This window comes from Pongo abelii, chromosome X (genome assembly GCF_028885655.2).
Source record: "Pongo abelii isolate AG06213 chromosome X, NHGRI_mPonAbe1-v2.0_pri, whole genome shotgun sequence".
NCBI lineage: Eukaryota > Metazoa > Chordata > Mammalia > Primates > Hominidae > Pongo > Pongo abelii.
The window spans coordinates 12,874,240-12,899,653 of NC_072008.2; the positions used below are offsets into that span (position 1 = coordinate 12,874,240).

The window sequence follows — 25,414 nt, forward strand, 5'->3', positions numbered from 1 at the left end:
GTGCCACTGCACTCCAGCCTGGATGACAGAGTGAGACTCGGTCTCCAATAAAAAAAAAAAAAAGGAGGAAATTAATATACTAACAGTAACCTTGAAGGAGATGATTGAAGTTTAGTCTGATTTTAACAGTGACCTCAAGAGAGCACTTTTTTTTTTTTTTTTTTTTTTAGATGGAGTCTCGCTCTTGTCACCCAGGCTGGAGTGCAGTGGCACAATCTGGCTCACTGCAACCTCTGCTTCCTGGGTTCAAGTGATTCTCCTGTCTTAGCCTCCGGAGTAGCTGGGGTTACAAGTGCCCACAACCACACCCAGCTAATTTTTTTTTGTATTTTTGTAGAGAGGGGGTTTCACCATATTGGCCAGGTCGGTGTCAAACTCCTGACCACAGATGATCTGCTGTCTTGGTCTCTCAAAGTGCTGGGATTATGGATGTGAGCCACCTCGCCCAGTAAAGACAGCAGATCTTTCGATGAGCCATGCAGGTCTTGGGTTACCTGGCCCTTCAGTTATTTTTCATCCTGCTGTGACAAGCCAGAATGAAGAGGAATCAATACATCCAAGGTAATTTAACTCATATATATATATACTTTAAATTCTGGGACACATGTGCAGAACGTGCAGGTTTGTTACATAGGTATACACCTGCCATGGTGGTTTGCTGCACCCATCAACCTGTCATCTACATTACATATTTCTCCTAATGCTATCCCTCCCCTAGCCCCTCACACCCCGACAGGCCCCGGTGTGTGATGCTCCCCTCCCTGTGTCCATATTTTCTCATTGTTCAGCTCCCACTTATGAGTGAGAATATGCGGTGTTTGGTTTTCTGTTCCTCTGTTAGTTTGCTGAGAATGATGGTTTCCAGTGTCATCCATGTCCCTGCAAAGGACATGAACTCATCCTTTTCTGTGGCTGCATAGTATTCCATGGTGTATATGTGCCACATTTTCTTTATCCAGTCTATCATTGATGGGCATTTGGGTTGGTTCCAACTCTTTGCTATTGTAAATAGCACTGTAATAAACATATGTGTGCATATGTCTTTATAGTAGAATGATTTATAATCCTTTGTGTATATGCCCAGTAATGGGATTGCTGGGTCAAATGGTATTTCTGGTTCTAGATCCTTGAGGAATTGCCACGCTGTCTTCCTCAATGGTTGAACTAATTTACACTCCCACCAACAGTGTAAAAGCATTCCTATTTCTCCACATCCTCTCCAGCATCTGTTGTTTCCTGATTTTTTAATGATCACCATTCTAACTGGTGTGAAATGGTATCTCACTGTGGTTTTGATTTGCATTTCTCTAATGACCAGTGATGATGAGCTTTCTTTCATATGTTTCTTGGCCACATAAATGTCTTCTTTTGAGAAGTCTCTGTTCATATCCTTCACCCACTTTTTGATGGGGTTGTTTTTTTCTTGTAAATTTGTTTAAGTTCCTTGTAGATTCTGGAAAATAGCCCTTTGTCAGATGGACAGATTGCAAAAATTTTCTCCCATTCTGTAGGTTGCCTGTTCACTGTGATGATAGTTTCTTTTGTTATGCAGAAGCTCTTTAGTTTAATTAGATCATTTGTCAATTTTGGCTTTTGTTGCCATTGCTTTTGGTGTTTTAGTCATGAAGTCTTTGCCCATGCCTGTGTCCTGAAGGGTATTGCCTAGGTTTTCTTCTAGGGTTTTTATGGTTTTAGGTCTTACAATTAAGTCTTTAATCCATCATGAGTTCATTTTTGTATAAGTTGTAGGGAAGGGGTCCAGTTTCAGTTTTCTGCATATGGCTAGCCAGTTTTCCCAACACCATTTATTATATAGAGAATCCTTTCCCCATTGCTTGTTTTTGTCAGGTTTGTCAAAGATCAGATGGTTGCAGATGTGTGGCATTATTTCTGAGGCCTCTGTTCTGTTCCGTTGGTCTTTATTTCTGTTTTGGTACCAGTACCATGCTGTTTTGGTTACTGTAGCCTTGTAATATAGTTTGAAGTCAGTTAGCGTGATGCCTCCAGCTTTGTTCTTTTTGCTTAGGATTGACTTGGCTATACGGTATGTATTTTTTGTTCTATATGAAATTTAAAGTAGTTTTTTTCTAATTCTGAGAAGAAAGTCAATGGTAGCTTGATGGGGATGCATTGAATCTATAAATTACTTTGGAAAATATGGCCATTTTCAGGATATTGTTTTTTCCTATCCATGAGCATGGAATGTTCTTCCATTTGTTTGTGTCCTCTCTTATTTCCTTGAGCAGTGGTTTGTAGTTCTCCTTAAAAAGGTCCTTCACATCCCTTGTAAGTCGTATTCCCAGGTATTTTATTCTCTTTGTAGCAATTGTGAATGGGAGTTCACTCATGATTTGGCTCTCTGTATGTCCATTATTGGTGTATAGGAATGCTTGTGATTTTTGCACATTGATTTTGTATCCTGAGACTTTCCTGAAGTTGCTTATCAGTTTAAGGAGATTGTGGGCTGAGATGATGCAGTCTTCTAAATATACAATCATGTCATCTGCAAACAGAGACAATATGACTTCCTCTCTTCCTATTTGGATACCCTCTATTTCTTTCTCTTGCCTGATTGCCCTGGCCAGAACTTCCAATACTGTGTTGAATAGGAGTGGAGAGAGAGGGCATCCTTGTCTTGTGCCAGTTTTCAAAGGGAGTGCTTCCAGGTTTGCCCATTCAATATGATATTGGCGTGGGTTTGTCATAAATAGCTCTTATTATTTTGAGATATGTTCCATCAATACCTAGTTTATTGAGAGTTTTTAGTATGAAGGGGTGTTGAATTTTATTGAAGGCCTTTTCTGCATCTATTGAGATAATCATGTGGTTTTTGTCATTGGTTCTGTTTATGTGATAGATTATGTTTATTGATTTGCATATGTTGAACCAGCCTTGCAGCCCAGAGATAAAGCTGACTTGATTGTGGTGGATAAGCTTTTTGATGTGCTGCTGGATTTGGTTTGCCAATATTTTATTAAGGATTTTCTCATTGATGTTCATCAGGGATATTGGCCTGAAATTTTCTTTCTTCATTGTGTCTCTGCCAGGTTTTGGTATTGGGATGATGCTGGCCTCATAAAATGAGTTAGGAAGAAGTTCCTCTTTTTTTATTGTTTGGAATAGTTTCAGAAGGAATGGTACCACCTCCTCTTTGTACCTCTCATAGAATTCAGCTGTGAATACATCTGGTCCTGTGCTTTTTTTGGTTGATAGGCTATTAATTACTGCCTCAATTTCAGAACTTGTTATTGATCTATTCAAGGATTTGACTTTTTCCTGATTTAGTCTTGGGAGGGTGTATCTGTCAAGGAATTTATGCATTTCTTGTAGATTTTCTAGTTTATTTGCATAGAGGTGTTTTTAGTATTCTCTGATAGTAGTTTGTATTTCTGTGGGATCAGTGGTAATAACCCCTTTATCATTTTGTATTGTGTCTATTTGATTCTTCTCTCTTTTCTCCTTTATTAGTCTGGCTAGTGGTCTATCTATTTTGTTAATGTTTTCAGAAAACCAGCTCCCAGATTCACTGATTTTTTGAAGGGTTTTTCATGCCTCTATCTTCTTTAGTTCTGCTCTGATTTTAGTTATTTCTTGTCTTCTGCTAGCTTTTGAATTTGTTTGCTCTCGCTTCTCTAGTTCTTTTAATTGTGATGTTAGGGTGTCGATTTTAGATCTTTCCCTGCTTTCTTTTGTGGGCATTTAGTGCTATAACTTTCCCTCTAAACACTGCTTTAGCTGTGTCCCAGAGATTCTGGTATGTTGTGTCTTTGTTCTCATTGGTTTCAAATAACTTATTTATTTCTGCCTTAATTTTGTTATTTATCCAGTAGTCATTCAGGAGCAGGTTTTTCAGTTTCCATGTAGTTGTTTTGAGTGAGTTTTTAATCACTCAGTTTTGAGTGAGTTTTTAATCCTGAATTTTAATTTGATTGCACTGTGGTCTGATAGACTGTTTGTTATGGTTTCCATTGTTTTGCATTTGTTGAGGAGTGAATTATGTGGTCAATTTTAGAATAACTGTGATGTGGTGCTGAGAAGAATGTATATTCTGTTATTTGAGGTGGAGAGTTCTGTAGATGTCTATTAGGTCTGCTTGGTCCAGAGCTGAGTTCAAGTCCTGAATATCCTTGTTAATTTTCTGTCTCATTGATCTGTCTAATATTGACAGTGGGGTGTTAAAATCTCCCACTATTATTGTGTGGGAGTCTAAGTCTCCTTGTAGGTCTCTAAGAACTTGCTTTATGAATCTAGGTGCTCCTGTATTGGGTGCACATATATTTAGGATAATTAGCTCTTCTTGTTACATTGATCCCTTTACCATTATATAGTGCCCCTCTTTGTCTTTTTTTAATCTTTGTTGGCTTAAAATCTGTTTTATCACAGACTAGGATTGCAACGCCTGCTGGGTTTTTTTCTTTGTTTTTTTTTTTTTAGATGGCGTTTTGCTCTTGTTGCCCAGGCTAGAGTGCAGTGGCATGATCTTGGCTCACCACAACCCCTGCCTCCCAGGTGCAAGCAATTCTCCTGCCTCCACCTCCTGAGTAGCTGGGATTACAGGCATGTGCCACCACACCTTGCTAATTTTGTATTTTTAGTAGAGATGTGGTTTCTCCATGTTGGTCAGGCTGGTCTTGAACTCCCGACCTCAGGTGATCCCACTGCCTCAGCCTCCCAAAGTGCTGGGATTACAGGTGTGAGCCCGACCAACACCTGTTTTTTTTTTTTTTTGCTTTCCATTTGCTTGGTAAATATTCCTCCATCCCTTTATTTTGAGCCTATGTGTGTCTCTGCACATGAGATGGGTCTCCTGAATACAGCACACCAATGGGTCTTGACTCTTTATCCAATTTGCAAGTCTGTGTCTTTTAATTGGGGCATTTAGCCCATTTGCATTTAGCCCATTTACATTTAAGGTTAATACTGTTATATGTGAATTTGATCCTGTCATTATGATGCTTGCTGGTTATTTTGCCCATTAGTTGATGCAGTTTCTTCATAGTGTCGATGGTCTTTACAATTTGGTATGTTTTGCAGTGGCTGGTACCAGTTTTTCCTTTTGATATTTAGTTCTTCCTTCAGGAGCTCTTGTAAGGCAGGCCTGGTGGTGACAAAATGTCTCTCAGCTTTGCTTTTCTGTAAAGGATTTTATTTCTCCTTCGCTTATGAAGCTTAGTTTGGCTGGATATGAAATTCTGGGTTGAAAATTCCTTTTTTAAGAATGTTGAATATTGGCCCCCACTCTCTTCTGGCTTGTAGGGTTTCTGCGGAGAGATCTGCTGTTAGTCTGATGAGCTTCCCTTTGTGGGTAACCCGACCTTTTTCTTTGGCTGCCCTTAACATTTTTTCCTTCATTTCAACCTTGGTGAATCTGATGATTATGTGTCTTGGGGTTGCTCTCCTCAAGGAGTATCTTTGTGGTATTCTCTGTATTTCCTGAATTTCAATGTTGGCCTGTCTTGCTAGGTTGGGGAAGTTCTCCTGGATAATATCCTGAAGAGTGTTTTCCAACTTGGTTCCATTCTCCCTGTCACTTTCAGATACACCAATGAAACATAGGTTTGGTCTTTTCACATAGTCCCATATTTCTTGGAGGCTTTCTTTGTTCCTTTCATTCTTTTTTCTCTAATCTTGTCTTCACGTTTTATTTCATTAAGTTGATCTTCAATCTCTGATATCCTTTCTTCCACTTGATCAATTCAGCTATTAATATTTGTGTATGCTTCACAAAGTTCTTGTGCTGTGTTTCTCAGCTCCATCAGATCATTTATGTTCTTCTCTAAACTGGTTATTCTAGTTAGCAATTCCGCTAACCTTTTTTCAAGGTTCTTAGCTTCCTTGCATTGAGTTAGAACATGCTCCTTTAGCTCTGAGGAGTTTGTTATTACCCACCTTTTGAAGCCTACTTCTATCAATTGGTCAAACTCATTCTCCATTCAGTTTTGTTCCTTTGCTGGCGAGAAGTTGTATTCCTTTGGAGGAGAAGAGGCATTCTAGTTTTTGGAATTTTCAGACTTTTTGCACTGGTTTTTCCTCATCTTTGTGGATTTATCTACCTTTGGTCTTTGATGTTGGTGACCTTCAGATGGGGTTTTTGTGTGGGCATCCTTTTTGTTGATGTTGATGTTATTGCTTTCTGTTTGTTAATTTTTCTTCTAACAGTCAGGCCTCTCTGCTTCAGGTCTGCTGGAGTTTGCTGAAGGTCCACTCCAGACCCTGTTTGCCTGGGTATCCCCAGCGAAGGCTGTAGAATAGCAAAGATTACTGCCTGTTCCTGCCTCTGGAAGCTTCATCCCAGCGGGGCACTCACTGGATGCCAGCTGGAGCTCTCCTTTATGAGGTGTCTGTCAACCCCTGCTGGGAAGTGTCTCCTAGTCAGGAGGCACGAGGGTCAGGGACCCACTTGAGTTGGCAGTCTGTCCCTTAGCAGAGCTCAAGCACTGTGCTGGGAGATCCACTGCTCTCTTCAGAGCTGGCAGGCAGGAACATTAAAATCTGCTGAAGCTGTGCCCACAGCCACCCCTTCCCCCAGGTGCTCTGTCCCAGGGAGACAGGAGTTTTATCTATAAGTCCCTGACTGGGGCTGCTGCCTTTCTTTCAGATGTGCCCTGCCCAGAGAGGAGGAATCTAGAGAGGCATTCTGGCTACAGTGGCTTTGCCAAGCTGCAGTGGGCTCTGCCCAGTTTGAACCTCCTGGCAGCTTTGTTTACACTGTGAGAGGAAAACCACCTACTCAAGCCTCAGTAATAGCAGACACCGCTTCCCCCACCAAGCTTGAGCATCCCAGGTCAACTTCAGACTGCTGCGCTGGCAGCAAGAATTTCAAGCCGGTGGATCTTAGCTTGCTGGGCTCTGTAGGGGTGGGATCTGCTGAGCTAGACTACTTGGCTCCCTGGCTTCAGCCCCCTTTTCAGGGTAGTGAACGGTTCTGTCTCGCTGGTGTTCCAGGTGCCACTGGGGTATGAAAAAAAAAAAAAACTCCTGCAGTTAGCTCAGTGTCTGCCCAAATGGCCGACCAGTTTTGTGCTTGAAACCCAGGGCCCTGGTCACATAGGCACCCAAAGGAATCTCCTGGTCTGTGGGTTGCAAAGACTGTGGGAAAAGTGTAGTATCTGGGCTGGAATGCACTGTTCCTCATGGCACAGTCCCTCATGGCTTCCTTTGGCTAGGGGAGGGAGTTCCCCAACCCCTTGCACTTCCCAGGTGAGATGACACCCCACCCTGCTTCTGCTCACCCTCTGTGGGCTGCACCTACTATCTAACCAGTCCCAAAGAGATGAGCCAGGTACCTCTTGGAAATGCAGAAACCCCCCCACCTTCTGCATTGATCTTGCTGGGAGCTGCAGACCGGAGCTGTTCCTATTTGGCCATCTTCCCAGCCACCTGGTAATTTAACTCTTATGGGCCAAAATGGCAAAAGTCATCTGTGGTCAAATCACAGAGCCCATTACATCTGTCAAAGGTCATGGCATTGATAAGATTTTGGAGTTAGATGGAACATTCATGACTGAATGATTCCCATCTTATTCTACAGATGAGGAAACTAAGGCTCAAAGAGACTAAGTAACTGGCTTAGTAAGGTTACACAGTTCCCTAGAGGAAAAGCTGGGGGTAGAAAATGGGGCTTTTCGGCCAGGCGCGGTGGCTCCCGACTATAATCCCAGCACTTTGGGAGGTTGAGGTGGGTGGATCACTTCAGGTCAGGAGTTCGAGACCAGCCGGGCCAACATGGTAAAACCCCATCTCTACCAAAAATACAAAAATTAGCCGGGCATGGTGGCACACACCTGTAATTCCAGCTACTCCAGAGGCTGAGGCAGGAGAATCACTTGAACTGGGGAGGCAGAGATTGCAGTGTGCTGAGATTGAGCCACTGCACTCTAGACTGGGTGACAGAGAGAGACTCTGTCTCAAAACAAACAAACAAATGAACAACAACAACAACAACAAAAAAGAAAATGGGGGCTTTTCTGTTCTTTAAGCAGAGATGTTTTCATTAACCCAGGCAACTTCAATGATTCTAATCACTAGCGCATAACAGTGAAGGAGCTTATCATTAAACCTCAGGGTAGTGGGGAAAAGCAAAAAATACGGTATGATAACTTCCATCAGAACCTGGAATACTTGCATCCACTGATTTGGTTGTCCTTTGCCTTCCTCCAAAAACAAGGTCTTCATTTCACTCACTGTGTTTGCGTGGTCCTTTTTCAGGTCGTTATGCTAACATGAGAACCAAAATAACAACACTGGGTAATGGAGATTTTTTAAATAATGGTGATCTGTAAGGCAGTGGTTCTCAAAGTGAGGCCCTGGACTAGCAGCATCTGCATCACCAAAAACCTTAGGAGAAAGTTGAAAACCACCCTGATAGTTAAGTCCATGCTAGTTGCTAATGTAATGGTCCCTGTCTGTTGTGTAAGGAAAGATCACTTCCTTTTCTGATAAAAATGGCTCTGGCTCCGGTAAGTTATACTCGAATTTAATTATGTTTCATGGTAAATCTTGTCAGCTGAAAAGTTATGCCAACTTGGTGGACATTGGCAGAGAATACGAGCTTCTGACTTACCTCAAGGTTTGAATGTACCTAGAGCAAAAGTTTCTGATATTTGTACTCACTTAACCAACAACTATAATTGCCGAGCCCTGTTGTGGTTGCTTGGGATATTTCAGTTGTTACTAATGCTTTGGTTTTATGGAAAGACAAAGACAATGCTGGTCTTCTAGCAGCACAAAGTACAACGTAATGTTCCTATATTATTCATATTCCATTGGCAAAAATGAAGTTATTATCAAAAAACATTAAAATTAAAAGTATTTAAGTCATTTGTAATAAGGGATTCAACAAACACTCAATATCTAAGTAATTTCCAATGATTTCAGTAATATGAGTATTGCCTTTAAAAAGTAATGTTTTAGGGCCAAGTGCAGTGGCTCACGCCTGTAATTCCAGCACTTTGGGAGTCAGAGGCAGGAGGATTGCTTGAGTCTAAGAGTTCAAGACCTGCCTAGGCAACATGGCGAGACCTTGTCTCTACAAAAAATTTAAAAATTAGCTGGGCATGGTGGTGCATGCCTGTGGTCCCAGCTACTCAGGAGGCTGAGATGAGAGGATTGCTTGAGCCTGGGAGATCAAAGCTGCAGTGAGCCATGATCACACCACTGCACTTCAGCCTGGGTGACAGAGTGGGACCTTGTCTCAAAAAAACAAAACAAAAACAAAAAAAAAACAAATAGAGAATAAAAGGTTTAGAAACAGATACAACTGGCTCTAGGAAAACAACTCAACTGTTGAGAGCAATAAGACATATGTACTGACAGCCTATCAACTTGAGATGTTAATAAGAAATCGGCCAACTTTTTTTTTTTTTTAACAGAAGGTAAGGAGAATGCAGGTTAACCGGTGGAATTTCAGGTCAGTTCAGTCAAGAGAGTTTTGACTACACCTGTTGGTGTCAAAGTTGGTTATCAATTGGAATTACATGAGCAGCCTTGAAAATTCCAGATACCCCGGCAACACCCAAGAGTAGTTAAATCAGAACCTTTGGTGTCAACATAGTAATCAGGAACTTTGTAATGATCCCATTCCAATGTGCAGCTGAAATTGAGAAGCTCCACTCTAAGGTCATGGACCGTGAAGCTTTCAAGTTCTGCCACCTTCTCTCAACATTAATGTGTATCAGCTTTGGGAAACTACATGTAGAAGGTATGAAGAATGGCGGAAAGTATATAAAGAGACAAAGCACCACCATTAATTCCACAAATCAGTACAGGTCAGTAGCTACAGTTTGGAGAATTTAAAACATTTTCCTCTTTAGTAAGAATTCCTACAAAGCAATGCCCATTTAAAATCCTGATCTATTTCAATTGCTTGCCAGAAAGGTTGTACCAATTTGCACTCTCACCCAAAGTCCCTAAATCCTGACAAACACTGTGAATTGATCATCTTTTTCCTTTTTTCCAATCTGATAATTTAACAGTACTGGGGTATTGTTTTATTTGCATTTCTGTAAGAACTTTATTTTATTGACTACAAATATTTTACTTTCCAGGATCTATAAAGCAATATAGCAATATAAATAATATTATGTAAACATACTCAAACCTTGTTAACCTATCACGTATTATTGCAATACTATTTTTAGATTTTTTCTTCAACTGCAAAAATACTTTATTACTGATTAAAAATAGTATATATGCACTGATAAAATTTTGATAAATGCAAAGACAAGTAATGAAAATAATCAGCAATAACAATGGCTAAAAGTGGAGTATACATACAAACAAATACTTGTTTTAAAACTTTTTTTGGTTTACTCTTAGCATAGTATCTTTTTCCATGTCGTGTAGTATTCTAATGTGTGAGTTTTGGAGGCTGCATAGTATTCTAAAGTAATACGTTTTGAATCCAATATTCTTCAAAAAAATCTGGAACAACAGATCTTGTCTTAAATATGAATTTTTTTACATTTCTGTTGTATATACTACAAGTGGTGGATTGTTACTTTGGTGGTTCCCGATGAACCATAACTCCCGGTATTCACACTTCTGTGGCGTATCCTTCCATATTAACTTCAGGCTCAGCCAATAAATAGGACATTAGCAAGAATGACGTAAGCAAACCCTTGATAAGTGCTGGCACATTGGAGCTTATCTCTCTTGAAATGCTTACTCTCAGGATCAAACCACCATGAAAAGAAACCCAAGCTAGCCACATGGGGAAGAAAAGAGGAAAAGATCACGCCCTCTCAACCTTCCCCACTGGGGAACTAGACATGTGAACAAAGCCATCTGATTACAACCTCACAGGAGACCCCAACTGAAACCAACCAAAGAACAGCCCAGCAGAGCCCCAGCCAACCAAAGAATCATGAACAAATAAAGTGGTTACTGTTTTAAGCAGATACGTTTTGGGATGGTTTGTTACACAGCAAGAGATAAGCAAAATGTGACAGCATCTAATATGAATACCTGCTTTAAATATGAAAAAGAAACCCGTAGATATGAAAATGAAACCCTTAGGATCATAAACTCAAGAAGAAGTTTTTGTTTTTATCTAGTCAGATTGCTGAGGTCCTGGCTGTTTAGATGACTTACAGAAAGAACTTGGGCAGTAGTCAAGATATGAATAGTAACCCAATTTTATTACTAGAGATTTGACTTCATTGAGCATCAGCTTTCTTGTGGGTGAGTTAGGTTTTAACAATAGCTGCCTTGCAGGTGTTTTATTTTTAAGCATTATGAATGATGGTGCCTCGAGTTCCATAACAAGATGAAGGCATATGCAGATGTGAGTTAACATTTTCATTGGCTGGCCATGTATGTTGAATCCCAAACAAGTGGTCTTCACTATACCTCACCATTCACGAATCAACTTATGAGTCTCAGATGGTGAGCTAGATGGTCAGTAATACCCACCTCAGGAAAACTGCTTCTGAGTTTACAAGACAGCAGGCAGAACCGCTCAAAGACCAATGCATGCATAAATAGTCTTTCCTTTTTTTCACCAGGTTGACTACTCGATTATTTGCATTGGGGGCCTTTTTTCAAGGCATCTGATCTTTTGGACTCATCTGGTGAAATCTAGTATGTACTTAGGACCAGCCTTCATCACAAAGGAAGGTTTTTGTTACATTCGTTTGCATATCCTGTCAAGGATATCTTCAGAACACTTTCATTTCACAGTAAAATGAAACTTACAGAAGAACTAAGCAGTGAAGTGCTTCATACTTTCATTTAAAAGGGGAATGAGAAACAAAAGACAAGGTTAATTATGACACCGGGGCTTTACAATGCTAAAAATATCCTATATACAAAGGGATATGTAGGCTGTGTTCTTTTTCCATGTCATTACAAAGAACAGGCTCAAGGTATCTGCAAATTTCTAATAAAAATATTATTACTTGAAAAATGTCCATGGTTGTATCTAACTGAAGGGATTAAAACTTTTAGACTTGTTATACAAATACCATGATACTTGTCATCAAAGTCCTCCCTCCTTTTCGTCAAGCAGACCCTGACTTACAGCATCTGAGAGTGGAAAAAACTAGCATGAACTGTAAGGCAGTGGGATTCATACCTACCTCTCACTCACACACTCATCCAAACCAAGCGACTTGCATAAAGCAACCTGAGACTTTATACCTCCACATGCTGGCAACACAGCATTAACTAGACTTGGGCAACTTGTTTAAGGGGTTTATTTAGGTTCCTATCAGTAAAGAGGTGTTTTTCCAGCTTTGGGAGAATATGTATGATGCCAAGTTTTTTTGTTTTTTTTTAAGTTTAAATACTTTTATAAGTTTAATGTTGGCATTGGATGTTTACATATTAACTGGTACAGTTTACATCGGTTTTATACTTGCCTATTTTTGAAAGATGTCATGTACACAAAGATACATATTCAATAATGGAGAAACAAGTGAAACTTCTGATCTATACTTTCAGGTTTGTTTCATAAAGATATTTCTGATAAGGATCATCAGCATACCAGTTTCACCTCTTCCAGAAGGACATTGTCATTTTATCTAAGAGTTTACTCTGGGTTTTATTGCAGAACACAAATTCCCTCAATCACTTTTTTCTTGCAGGTGTCTTTTTCCAGAATTTTTTCTTATAACCAGCGTTTCTCCTCACCCAAAGGCCAGAATGAAGTCGAAGAAACCTATAGATGACAGCTTTCACAGTCTTTCTCTTGCCTTTTTGTGTACTGACGTATATTACAGTTCTGACTGGCAGCTTCAGGACACTTGGAAGCAAGGGGGCCACTCTCTTGGGGATCACTGCAGTATGCCCACATGTCAGGTTTCTGACAGATGTGATAAGCCTGGGAGTGGAGGAAACAAATGGTGTCCGAATATGACTAAAATGTCCAGTAGACAATGCAGAAATAAGAGAGGCATTTCTGGCACAGTTTTGGTGGGCTGGAGATGCAAAAATATTCAGGAGCCATAGATTCCTGAAGCTGCTCTCATCGCACCAGCAAAGGCAGAGGCAGCCATCTTGCCAGCCTGCTATGATGCCAAGTTTCTTTCTTTTTTTTTTTTTTTTTTGAGATGAAATCTCACTCTTCTCCCCCAGGCTGGAGTGCAACGGCGCGATCTCGGCTCACGGCAACCTCCACCTCCCGGGTTCAAGAGATTCTCCTGCCTCAGCCTCCCAAGTAGCTGTGATTCAGGTGCCTGCCACCACACCCAGCTAATTTTTGTATTTTCAGTAGAGACGGGGTTTCACCATGTTGTACAGGCTGGTCTCAAACTCCTGACCTTAGGTGATCCACCCGCCTTGGCCTCCCAAAGTGCTGGGATTATAGGCGTGAGCCACCATGCCCAGCCAATGCCAGGTTTCTATTGAACCACTTTGATGTCTATGTCTGAGTCAAATGGCAGAGCTGGGACTCAAATCTAGGGCTTCTGTCCACGACCATATCTTTGTTCAATCACCACTCTGGATGCTGATCAAGTCTGACCTTCCTTTTCATTTCAGAGCATTCACCCCAGGAGTCCTTCAATGTTTAAATCTCTAGATTAAAATATGGTACTGCTGGGCATGGTGGCTCACTCCTATAATCTAAAAAAAATTGGGAGGCTGAGGTGGGAGGATTGCTTGAGACCAGGAGATCAAGGCCAGTGTGGAAAACATAGTGAGACCCTGTTTCTAAAAATAAATAAATAAAATAGAATAAAATACGGCACTAAACTAGGGTGGCCAGATAAAATACAGGACACCCAATTAAATTTGAATTTCAGATAATAAATAATTTTTTAGTAGAAGCATGTCCTGATTTGCTAAATTTGGCAACCCTACACTAAACCTTACCTACCCACCAAGGGCTGTTCCCAGTCCTCCTCATTTCCACCTAAAAAGAAAGAAGAAATACAACAAGACCTAGAAAACAAAGTATGAGTTGCCCCAGCCAGTGAGAGGCCAATTCTCACAAGATAAAGAGAAGAACTGTATCCTCTCCGTCCAGTGATCTCTCTTGAGCTAACTTACAGATGGGGGACTAGAACAATAATGTAGGATCTTCTGCGCCATCACTCAGACTGGGGTAGTTCACTGGAGCCACAGCTAACTCTTCAGAAGATCTTTCGGAGGCCCAAGGCTATTTATTGCACTAGTGCTTGCAATACCAAAGATCAGAAACAACCCAAATGTCCGTTAGAGAAATGGTTAAACTGTGAAACATCCAGAAAATGGGATGTTTTCCAGCTATGAGAAAAAAAAATGCAGATGCTCCTGAGATAAAGGTATAGAAGGAACTGCAAATGAAAAAAAACAAGAGAGGAAGGGAGTATATGATAACGAAGTATGACAAAGGCAGGGCCAGAAGAATATGTTTTTATTTGCTGGTATACCTAAAGAAACTCTGGAAAGATAAGCAAGGAACTAATAAGAATGGTTTCTTGTGGGGATGGGTGTGGGATTGGGTGGATGGTCTACAAGAGGAGCACAAAAGTTTTTACTCTGTATCTACCTATGTATGTATGTATATGCATGGATGTATGTATAGATAATTTATCTGTACAGAAAAGAGTTAACATGGTGGCCAGTTGCCATGGCTCAAGCCTGTAATCCCAGCACTTTGAGAGGCCAAGGCGGGTGTATCACCTGAGGTCAGGAGTTCGAGACCAGCCTGGACAACATGGTGAAACCCCGTCTCTACTAAAAATACAAAAAATTAACCAGGCATGGTGGTGGGCACCTGTAATCCCAGCTACTCGAGAGGCTGAGGTAGGAGAATCACTTGAACCCAGGAGGTGGAGGTTGTAATGAGCCGATTGCGCCATTGCACTCCAGCCTGGGCAACAAGAGCGAAACTCGATCTCAAAAACAAAAAACCAACATGGCAGGCCTGAGACTGCTCTCCTTAGAAAGGCCTGCTTGTAAGGTTGGCCCTTGGCTCATGTCTGGGAACTTGGATTTCAGGGTGGTTCCCACCATTCCCAGAACTGAGAAGAGTGGCTCACTGCTTTTACACTGTTTGTACAAACAATATGGTTTTTGCTGCATACCTGCTTTCCTATTGGGAGGCTGGAATTTTGGTATGTGCTGGGCAGAGTGTGCCTACATGACCAGCCCCCAGTAAACACCCTGGGCACTGAATCTCTAACGAGCCTCCCTGGTAGACAGCAGTTGGCATGTGTTTTCTCAATTTGTTGCAGAAGGAATCAAGTACATCCATGTGACTAAAGTGGGAGGGGATGCTTGGAAGGTTGGGCCTGGTTACTTCTGGGCATCACCTCATGGACAATTGCCCTTTGCTGCTTTTGGTTCGTATCTTTTCACTGCAATAAATCATAGCTGTGACCATACTTTATTGAGTCCTGCGACTCCTAGTGGATCACCAAGCCCGGGGTGGGGGAGTCTTGGGGACCTCCGACACAGTACACAGTCTCTGTCTCTGTCTCTCTCTCTCTCTCTCTCTGTCCCACACACCCCATATCTTTCTATTCAGCTCTATATAAGAATCCTGTACCACACAAATATGTATTAAAATGAAATAAAAAATAAAAAAGGCCTTTGCTTTATATTTGCCTAACCAAAAGCTCCATTCAATCTGCTTTTCTTTCCTTCTTTCTTTCCTTCCTTTTCTTCTTTCTTTTCTCCTGTCCTTCATTCTTTCCTTTCCTTCCTGCCTTGTCTCCCTCCCTCCATCTCTCTTTCTTTCTTTCTCTCTTTCCTTCACTCTCTCCCTTTCTTCCTTTGTTTCTCTGTCTCTATTTTTCCATTTACTACATAGAAGTTCTTACCATATGACTATGTATTTTCCAGCAAAATTGAAGAAAAAGTTAAAAAGCTATTGCCCTATATTTGCCAACTAAAAGCCCCATTCAAAATGTCTCGAGGGGAGAGAGAGAAAAAAAGCAAAAGAAACAAAGAATACAACAAACTTCACTACCTCACTCTCTATTAAGGAGACAGAAAATTCTCATAGCTTTTAAACAACAGTGTCAGGTTTGGTGTGTTTTTCTGTTGTTCAGCTTTAACACAGTAGTGTTTCAAAATCTTAAGGCTTTGTCCTAGAAGAAAATGTTGCTGTTTGAACATATAAAACAATCCAGCATGTAACTAGAAATACAGGTCTGCCAATCATGGTAACACTTTTGTGACAAAACTTAAAGTTATCTTTGGCGGTGATATACATTTTTAAGAAGTTATTACATATGCAAAGATTGTAGAGAAATTACAGAGACACAATCAAACTCACTATGTAAACACTGAGTAGTTCTTGAATCAGAAAGAAAATAAAGCTATAAAAGATATTTTGGGGACAAATTGAAAAAATGTGAATACACAATCTATACGAGATATTACAAATTATTAGTTTTTAAATTTTACTTTAAGTTCTGGGATACGTGTGCAGAATGTGCAGGTTTGTTACATGGATATACATGTGCCATGGTGGTTTGCTGCACCCGTCAACCCGACATCTAGGTTTTAAGCCCCACTGTATTAGGTATTTGTCCTAATGTTCTCCCTCCCCTTGCCCCCCACCCCCTGATAGGCCCCAGTGTATGATGTTCCCCCCCCGTGTCCATGTGTTCTTATTGTTCAACTCCCACTTATAAGTGAGAACATGCGGTGTTTGGTTTTCTGTTCCTGTGTTAGTTTGCTGAGAATGATGGTTTCTGGCTTCATCCACGTCCCTGCAAAGGACATGAACTCCTTCTTTTTTATGGCTGCATAGTATTCCATAGTGTATATGTGCCACATTTTCTTTATCCAGTCTATTATTGATGGGCATTTGGATTGGTTCCAAGTCTTTGCTTTTGTGAATAGTGCTGCAATAAACATATGTGTGCATGTGTCTTCATAGTAGAATGATTTATAATCCTTTGGGTATATACCAGTAATGGGATTGCTGGGTCAAATGGTATTACTGGTTCTAGATCCTTGAGGAATTGCCACGCTGTCTTCCTCAATGGTTGAACTAGTTTACACGCCCACCAATAGTGTAAAAGTGTTCCTATTTCTCCACATCCTTTCCAGCATCTATTGTTTCCTGACTTTTTAATGATTGCCATTCTAAATGGCGTGAGACGGTATCTCATTGTGGTTTTGATTTGCAATTCTCTAATGACCAGTGATGATGAGCTTTTTTTCATGTTTCTTTGTTGCATAAATGTCTTCTTTTGAGAAGTGTCTGTTCATATCCTTCACTCACTTTTTGATGGGGTTGTTTTTTTCTTGTAAATTTGTTTAAGTTTCTTGTAGATTCTGGATATTAGACCTTTGTCAGATGGATAGATTGCAAAAATTTTCTCCCATTCTGTAGGCTGCCTGTTCACTCTGATGATAGTTTCTTTTGTTGTGCAGAAGCTCTTTAGTTTAATTAGATCCCATTTGTCAATTTTGGCTTTTGTTGTCATTGCTTTTGGTGTTTTAGTCATGAAGTCTTTGCCCACGCCTATGTCCAGAATGGTATTGCCTAAGTTTTCTTCTAGGGTTTTTATGGTTTTAGGTTTTATATTTAAGTCTTTAATCCATCTTTAGTTAATTTTTGTATAAGGTGTAAGGAAGGGGTCCAGTTTCAGTTTTCTGCGTATGGCTAGCCAGTTTTCTCAGCACCATTTATGAAACAGGGAATCAGTTTCCCATTGCTTGTTTTTGTCAGGTTTGTCAAAGATCAGATGGTTGTAGATGTGTCGTGTTATTTCTGAGGCCTCTGTTCTGTTCCATTGGTCTATATCTCTGTTTTGGTACCAGTATCATGCTGTTTTGTTTACTGCAGCCTTGTAGTATTGTTTGAAGTCAGGTAGCGTGATGCCTCCAGCTTTGCTCTTTTTGCTTAGGATTGTCTTGGCTATATGGGCTCATTTTTGATTCCATATGAAATTTAAAGTAGCTTTTTCTAATTCTGAGAAGAAAGTCATTGGTAGCTTGATGGGGATGGCATTGAATCTATAAATTACTTTTGACAGTATGGCCATTTTCACGACATTGGTTCTTCCTATCCATGAGCATGGAATGTTTTTCCATTTGTTTGTGTCCTCTCTTATTTCCTTGAGCAGTTGTTTGTAGTTCTCCTTGAAGAGGTCCTTCACATCCCTTGTAAGTTGGATTGCTAGGTATTTTATTCTATTTGTAGCAATTATGAATGGGAGTTCACTCATGATTTGGCTGTCTGTCTGTTATTGGTTTATAGGAATGCTTGTGATTTTTGCACATTGATTTTGTATTCTGAGACTTTGCTGAAGTTGGTTATCAGGTTAAGGAGTTTTTGGGCTGAGATGATAGGGTTTTCTAAGTATACAATCATGTCATCTGCAAACAGAGACAATTTGACTTCCTCTCTTCCTATTTGAATATGCTTTCTTTCTTTCTCTTGCCTGATTACCCTGGCTGGAACTTCCAATACTATGTTGAATAGGAGTGGTGAGAGAGGGCATCCTTGTCTTGTGCCGGTTTTCAAAGGGAATGCTTCCAGCTTTTTCCCATTCCGTATGATATTGGCTATGAGTTTGTCATAAATAGCTCTTATTATTTTGAGATATGTTCCATCAATATCTAGTTTATTGAGAGTTTTTAGCATGAAGGGATGTTGAATTTTATTGAAGGCCTTTTCTGCATCTATTGAGATAATCATGTGGTTTTTGTCATTGGTTTTATGTGATGGATTACGTTTATTGATTTGCATTTGTTGAACCAGCCTTGCATCCCAAGGATGAAGCTGACTTGATTATGGTGGATAAGCTTTTTGATGTGCTGCTGGATTCAGTTTGCCAGTATTTTATTGAGGATTTTTGCATCAATGTTCATCAGGGATATTGGCCTGAAATTTTCTTTTTTTGTTGTGTCACTGCCAGGTTTTGGTATCAGGACAATGGTGGCCTCATAAAATGAGTTAGGGAGGAGTCTCTCTTTTTCTATTGTTTGGAATAGTTTCAGAAGGAATGGTACCAGCTCCTCTTTGTACCTCTGGTAGAATTCGGCTGTGAATACATCTGGTCCTGTGCTTTTTTTGGTTGGTAGGCTATTAATTACTGCCTCAACTTCAGAACTTGTTATTGATCTATTCAGGGATTTGACTTCTTCTTGGTTTAGTCTTGGGAGAGTTTGTGTGTCCATTAATTTTTCCATTTCTTCTAGATTTTCCAGTTTATTTCTGTAGAGGTATTGATCGTAGTCTCTGATGGTAGTTTGTATTTCTGTGGGATCAGTGGTGATATCCCTTTTGTCATTTTTTATTGTGTCTATTTGATTCTTCTCTCTTTCCTTCTTTATTAGTCTAGCCAGTGGTCTATCTATTTTGTTAATCTTTTCAAAAATCCAGCTCCTGGATTCATTGATTTTTTGAAGGGATTTTTGTGTCTCTATCTCCTTCAGTTCTGCTCTGATCTTATTTCTTGTCTTCTGCTAGCTTTTGAATTTGTTTGCTCTTGCTTCTCTAGTTCCTTTAATTGTGATGTTAGGGTGTCGATATCAGATCTTTTTAGCTTTCTGATATGGGAATTTAGTACTATAAATTTCCCTCTTAATACTGCTTTTGCTGTGTCCCAGGGATTCTGGTACATTGTATCTTTGTTCTCCTTGGTTTCAAAGAACTTATTTATTTCTGCTTTAATTTCATTATTTACCCAGTAGTCATTCAGGAGCAGGTTGTTCAGTTTCCATGTAGTTGTGCGGTGTTTAGTGAGTTTCTTAATCCTGAGTTCTAATTTGATTGCACTGTGGTCTGAGAGACTGTTTGTTATGATTTCCATTATTTTGCATTTGCTGAGGAGTGTTTTACATCCAATTATGTGGTCAATTTTAGAATAACTGTGATGTGCTCCTGAGAAGAATGTATATTCTGTTGATTTGGGGTGGATAGTTCTGTAGATGTCTATTAGGTTCGCTTGGTCCAGAGCTGAATTCAAGTCCTGGATATTCTTGTTAATTTTCTGTCTTGTTGATCTGTCTAATATTGACAGTGGGGTGTTAAAGTCTCTCATTATTATTGTGTGGGGAGTCTAAGTCTCTTTGTAGGTCTATAAGAACTTGTTTTATGAATCTGTGTGCTCCTGTATTGGGTGCATATATATTTAGGACAGTTAGCTCTTCTTGTTTTATTGATCCCTTTACCATTATGTAATACCCTTCTTTGCCTATTTTGATCTTTGTTGGTTTAAAGTCTGTTTTATCAGAGACTAGGATTGCAACCCCCCCCCTTTTTTTTTTTTTTGCTTTCCATTTGCTTGGTAAATATTCCTCCATCACTTTCTTTTGAGCTTATGTGTGTTTTTGCACGTGAGATGGGTCTCTTGAATACAGCATACCAATGGGTCTTGACTCTATCCAATTTGCCTGTCCATGTCTTTTAATTGGGGCATTTAGCCCATTTACATTTAAGGTTAATATTATGTGTGAATCTGATCCTGTCATTATGATGCTAGCTGGTTATTTTGCACATTAATTGATTCAGTTCTTCATAGTGTCATTGGTCTTCATATTTTGGTGTGTTTTTGCAGTGGCTAGTACTGGTTTTTCTTTACCTATTTAGTGCTTCCTTCAGGAGCTCTTGTAAGGCAGGTCTGGTGGTGACAAAACACCTCAGCATTTGCTTTTCTGGAAAGGATTTTATTTCTCTTTTGCTTATGAAGCTTAGTTTGGCTCGATATGAAATTCTGGGTTGGAAATTATTTTCTTTATGAATGTTGAATATTAGCCCCCACTCTCTTCTGGCTTGTAGGGTTTCTGCAGAGAGATCCACTGTTAGTCTGATGGGCTTCCCTTTGTAGGTAACCTGACCTTTCTCTCTGGCTGCCCTTAATATTTTTTCTTTCTTTTCAACCTTGGAGAATCTGATGATCATGTGTCTTGGGGTTGCTCTTCTCAAGGAGTATCTTAGTGATGTTCTCTGGTTTTCCTTAATTTGAATGTTGGCCTGCCTTGGTAGGTTGGGGAAGTTCTGCTGGATAATATCCTGAAGTGTGTTTTCCAAATTGTTTCCACTATCCCTGTCACTTTTAGCTACACCAATCAATCGTAGGTTTGGTCTTTTCACATAGTCCCATATTTCTTGGAGGCTTTGATCCTTCCTTTTCATTCTTTTTCTCTAATCTTGTCTTCACGCCTTATATTTGTAAGTTGATCTTCAATCTCTGATATCCTTTCTTCTGCTTGATTGATTCAGCTATTGATACTTGCGTATGCTTCACGACATTCTCGTGCTGTGTTTTTCAGCTCCATCAGGTCATTTATGTTCCTCTCTAAACTGGTTATTCTAGTTAGCAGTTCCTGTAACCTTTTATCAAGGTTCTTATCTTCCTTGCATTGGGTAGAACATGTTCCTTTAGCTCAGAGGAGTTTGTTATTACCCACCTTCTGAAGCCTACTTCTGTCAATTTGTCAATCTCATTCTCCGTCCAGTTTTGTGTCCTTGCTGGAGAGAAGTTGTGATCATTTGGAAGAGAAAAGGCACTCTGGTTTTTGGAATTTTCAGCATTTTTGAACTTGTTTTTCTCATCTTCATGGATTTATCTACCTTTGATCTTTGATGCTGATCACCTTTGGATGGGGTTTTTGTGTGGAGGTGCTTTATGTTGATGTTGATGTTATTGCTTTCTGTTAGTTTTTCTAATAGGTCCCTCTTCTGCAGGTCTGCTGCAGTTTACTGGAGGTCTACTCCAGACCCTGTTTGCCTGGGTGTCACCAGTGGAGGCCTGCTCCTTCCCCTGGAAGCTTTGTCCCAGAGGAGCACTGGCCTGATGCCAGCTGGAGCTCTCCTGTATGAGGTGTCTGTTGACCTCTGTTGGGAGGTCTCTCCCAGTCAGGAGGCACAGGAGTCAGGGACCCACTTGAGGAGGCAGTCTGTCCCTTAGCAGAGCTCAAGTGCTGTGCTGGGGGAGAATCCTCCATGTCAGGATCGGCTGCTCTTTTCAGAGCTGGCAGGCAGGAAAGTTTAAGTCTGCTGAAGCTACACCCACAGCTGCCTTTTCCCCCAGGTGCCCTGTCCCAGGGAGATGGGAGTTTTATCTGTAATTCCCTGACTGGGGCTGCTGCCTTTCTTTCAGAGATGCCCTGCCCAGTGAGGAGGAATCTAAAGAAGCAGTCAGGCCACAGCCGCTTTGCCATGCTGTGGTGAATTCTGCCCAGTCTGAACCTCCCAGCCTCCTTAGCACTGTCAGGGGAAAACTGCCTACTAAAGCCTCAGTAATGGTGGATGCCCCTCCCCCCACCAAGCTCGATTGTCCCAGGTCGGCTTCAGACTGCTGTGCCTGCAGTGAGAATTTCAAGCCAGTGGCTCTTTGCCTGCTGGGCTCTGTAGGAGTGGGACCCACTGAGCCAGACCACTTGGCTCCCTGGCTTCAGCCCCCTCCAGAGGAGTGAAAGGTTCTGTCTTGCTGGGGTTCCAGGTGCCACTGGGGTACAAAAAATAACTCCTGCAGCTAGCTCGGTGTCTGCCCAAACAGCCACCCAGTTTTGTGCTTGAAACCCAGGGCCCTGGTGGTGTAGGCACACGAGGGAATCTCCTGATCCGCGATTACAAAAACGATGGGAAAAACGCAGTAGCTGGGCTGGGTAGCGCAGTCCCTCATGGCTTCCCTTGGCTGGGGGAGGGAGATCCCTTGGCTCCTTGTACTTTCCGGGTGAGGTGATGCCCCACCTTGCTTCTGCTCACCCTCTGTGGGCTGCACCCACTGCCTAACCAGTCCTAGTGAGATGAACTTGGTACCTCAGTTGGAAATGCAGAAATCACCTGCCTTCTCCGTTGGTCTCCCTGAGAGCTGGAGACCGGAGCTGTTCCTATTCAGCCACCTTGCCAGATTGGCCAATATTACAAATTATTAATTCTCTTAGGTGTCATCCTTATCTCAGGAGATACAAGATTAAGTGTTTAGGGTTAAAATGTCATGTTGTCTGCAACATTTCAATGATTAAGGAAATAAATACATTATATACACATACAAAAAAGTAAAACCAATGTGGCTCGCTATCAACAATAGTTGAATTCAGGCAGCTATATGGTCTGCATTGTGCAATTCTTTCAACTTTTCAGTATATCTGAAATTTTTTTAAGTAAAAAAGTTGGGAAGAAAAAGGATTTTCTTTTAAAAACCAGTATATTAATATAAATGAATTCAAGTAGAATGATATAATCAGTTATTAGAAAATCAATTACCACTCAGCTATTGAATCCACCATACTGAGTTAAGAAGAACCTAGTATCTTTTGAATAAGAAAACATAGGCTTTATTGATGCTTGACTACTAGACAAGTTGCACTTGATTAAACTCCTAGTAAATTCAACCAGCTAGTGACTATAATTAGATGACTGATCACTTCAATCAATTAATCTGCCTAATGATCTACCTCTGAAAATTGGCCTAATTAATTGAATTGTTCTTATTTTCATGATCACTTTCATTTTCATCATCATAAAGAGTGGTCTCTTAAGTACCTAGAATGGATCCTGAGGACAACATATTCTTAACTCAAGGGGCTGCAATATCATTGGGGGAACTAGGAGATATGAATGAAACATAAATAACCAGGCCGAGTGTGGCGGCTTGTGTCTATAATCCCAGCACTTTGGGAGGCTGAGGTGGGTGGATCACCTGGGGTCAGGAGTTCGAGAACAGCCTAATCAACATAGTGAAACCCCATCTCTAGTAAAAATACAAAAATCAGCTAGGTGTGGTGGTGTGCACCTGTAGTCCCAGATACTCAGGAGGCTGAGGCACGAGAATTGCTTGAATCTGGGAGGTGGAGGTTGCAGCGAGCCGAGATGACACCACTACACTCCAGCCTGGGGACAGAGTGAGACTCCAGCCCCAAACAAACAACCATAAATAACCATGCAAGAAAGCATAATATATATGCTAAATTCATAATTTCATAATCTCTTGGGATCTTAGCATATAAAACCTGGATGTGTCTTTATTGATCATACAGCCTCATCCCTCACTTTAAAGATAAATGGTTTATTTTTATGTAGTCAAATTTTTCAATGTTTTCTTTAAGACTCTGGGATTGTTCCTGTTGGTTCCTTTTTCTTGTTTGTTTGGTGTTATCGTCATACTTAGCACTACTTTTCTACTTCAAGATTAGAAAAAATATTGACCTATAGTTTCTTTCATATATATATATATATATATATATATATATATAATTATACTTTAAGTTCTAGGGTACATGTGCACAACATGCAGGTTTGTTACATATGTATACATGTGCCATGTTGGTGTACTGCAACTCCAAAAGAGTTATGCCCATTTGAATTAATTTTGGAAATGTCTGTTTTTCTTTTTGTACTTGGTTCATGGCAACTGCCCTAGGGCACCAACCATCCAGGGAAACTTTGATGTATCTTACACTTTGGTCCTGATGACAGGGAGGCATAAATGAGAAAAGCTCTTATTCTGCAGTTAATACAGAGCAAGCAGCTGAGTTTGAAGCAGCCATGGAGAACATTCTAGAACAGGGTTGTCTAGTCTTTTGGCTTCCTTGGGTCACATTGGAAGAAGAACTGTCTTGGGGCCACACATAAAATACACTAACACTAACAATAGCTGATGAGCTTTAAAAAAAAATCTCATAATATTTAAAGAATGTTTACAAATTTGTGTTGGGCCACGTTCAAAGCTGTCCTGGGCTGCATGTGGCCCACGGGTGGCGGGTTGGACAAGTTTCCTGTAGAATCAACAAAATTCTGCAATTCAGTGTGCTAACAGAAGAGCCTTACCAGTTGTGGTGACAGGCTAGACAGCCAGGTAGAGAATTCAATAGGAGCAGAAATAACTCTCCACGAACAGGGTGGGGCCTGACAATCTGAAAGAAGCAATATCCTACCTAGTTCGAAGATCTTAAACTTACACAGAAGGGTCATTTACACTGATACAGAAACAAAACTATGCAGAATCCAATCAAATGATTAACTTAGGTGGGGTTTGCAGTCTTTTTGTAGAAGAAGAAAGGATTGGGTATCGTATATAATTCACCTCCAGAGACCTGGGCAGCATGATTGCACCCCTGTAAAGCTATGGGTTTACCAGTAGCAGCCAGGTACATAGGTTTAGAGTAACCCATTCAGGTTCCTGAGAAGGACCTGATGAGCTCTTGGCTGAAATCACTGATTGTTCAAAACCTGCAGCATACTGAGAAGGCAAACCCCAAATTTCATGGGATAAAATGACAGTTGGTATGAGAAGAATCACCTTAGATGTCTACCATTCCAAGTCTCAGCACCCAGTTAAAATCTCTAATTAAAAGTCATCTCAGTAACTGAGATTGCCTTTCACTTCCCGAATGCCCAAACATCTTTCAACTCTGGGAAGCTTCAAAAATGAGAACAGAAATAACCAAGACACTTAAAAACGTTTTATCAATGTTTCCTGCTTAAGGCATCTGCACAAACTTGGGGTTGTATATGCTTGAATAGTTAAGAGAAATATAGCCTATTAAGACAATAGCTTGTGACACCCAGATAAAGTAT

At 40.6% G+C, this 25,414-nt stretch overlaps 1 pseudogene; it reads right to left on the minus strand.

Annotated features, from left to right (window-relative positions):
• Positions 1-11,743: 11,743 nt before the first annotated feature.
• Positions 11,744-12,995, minus strand: LOC100451944 (large ribosomal subunit protein bL35m-like; annotated as a pseudogene).
• Positions 12,996-25,414: the final 12,419 nt, after the last annotated feature.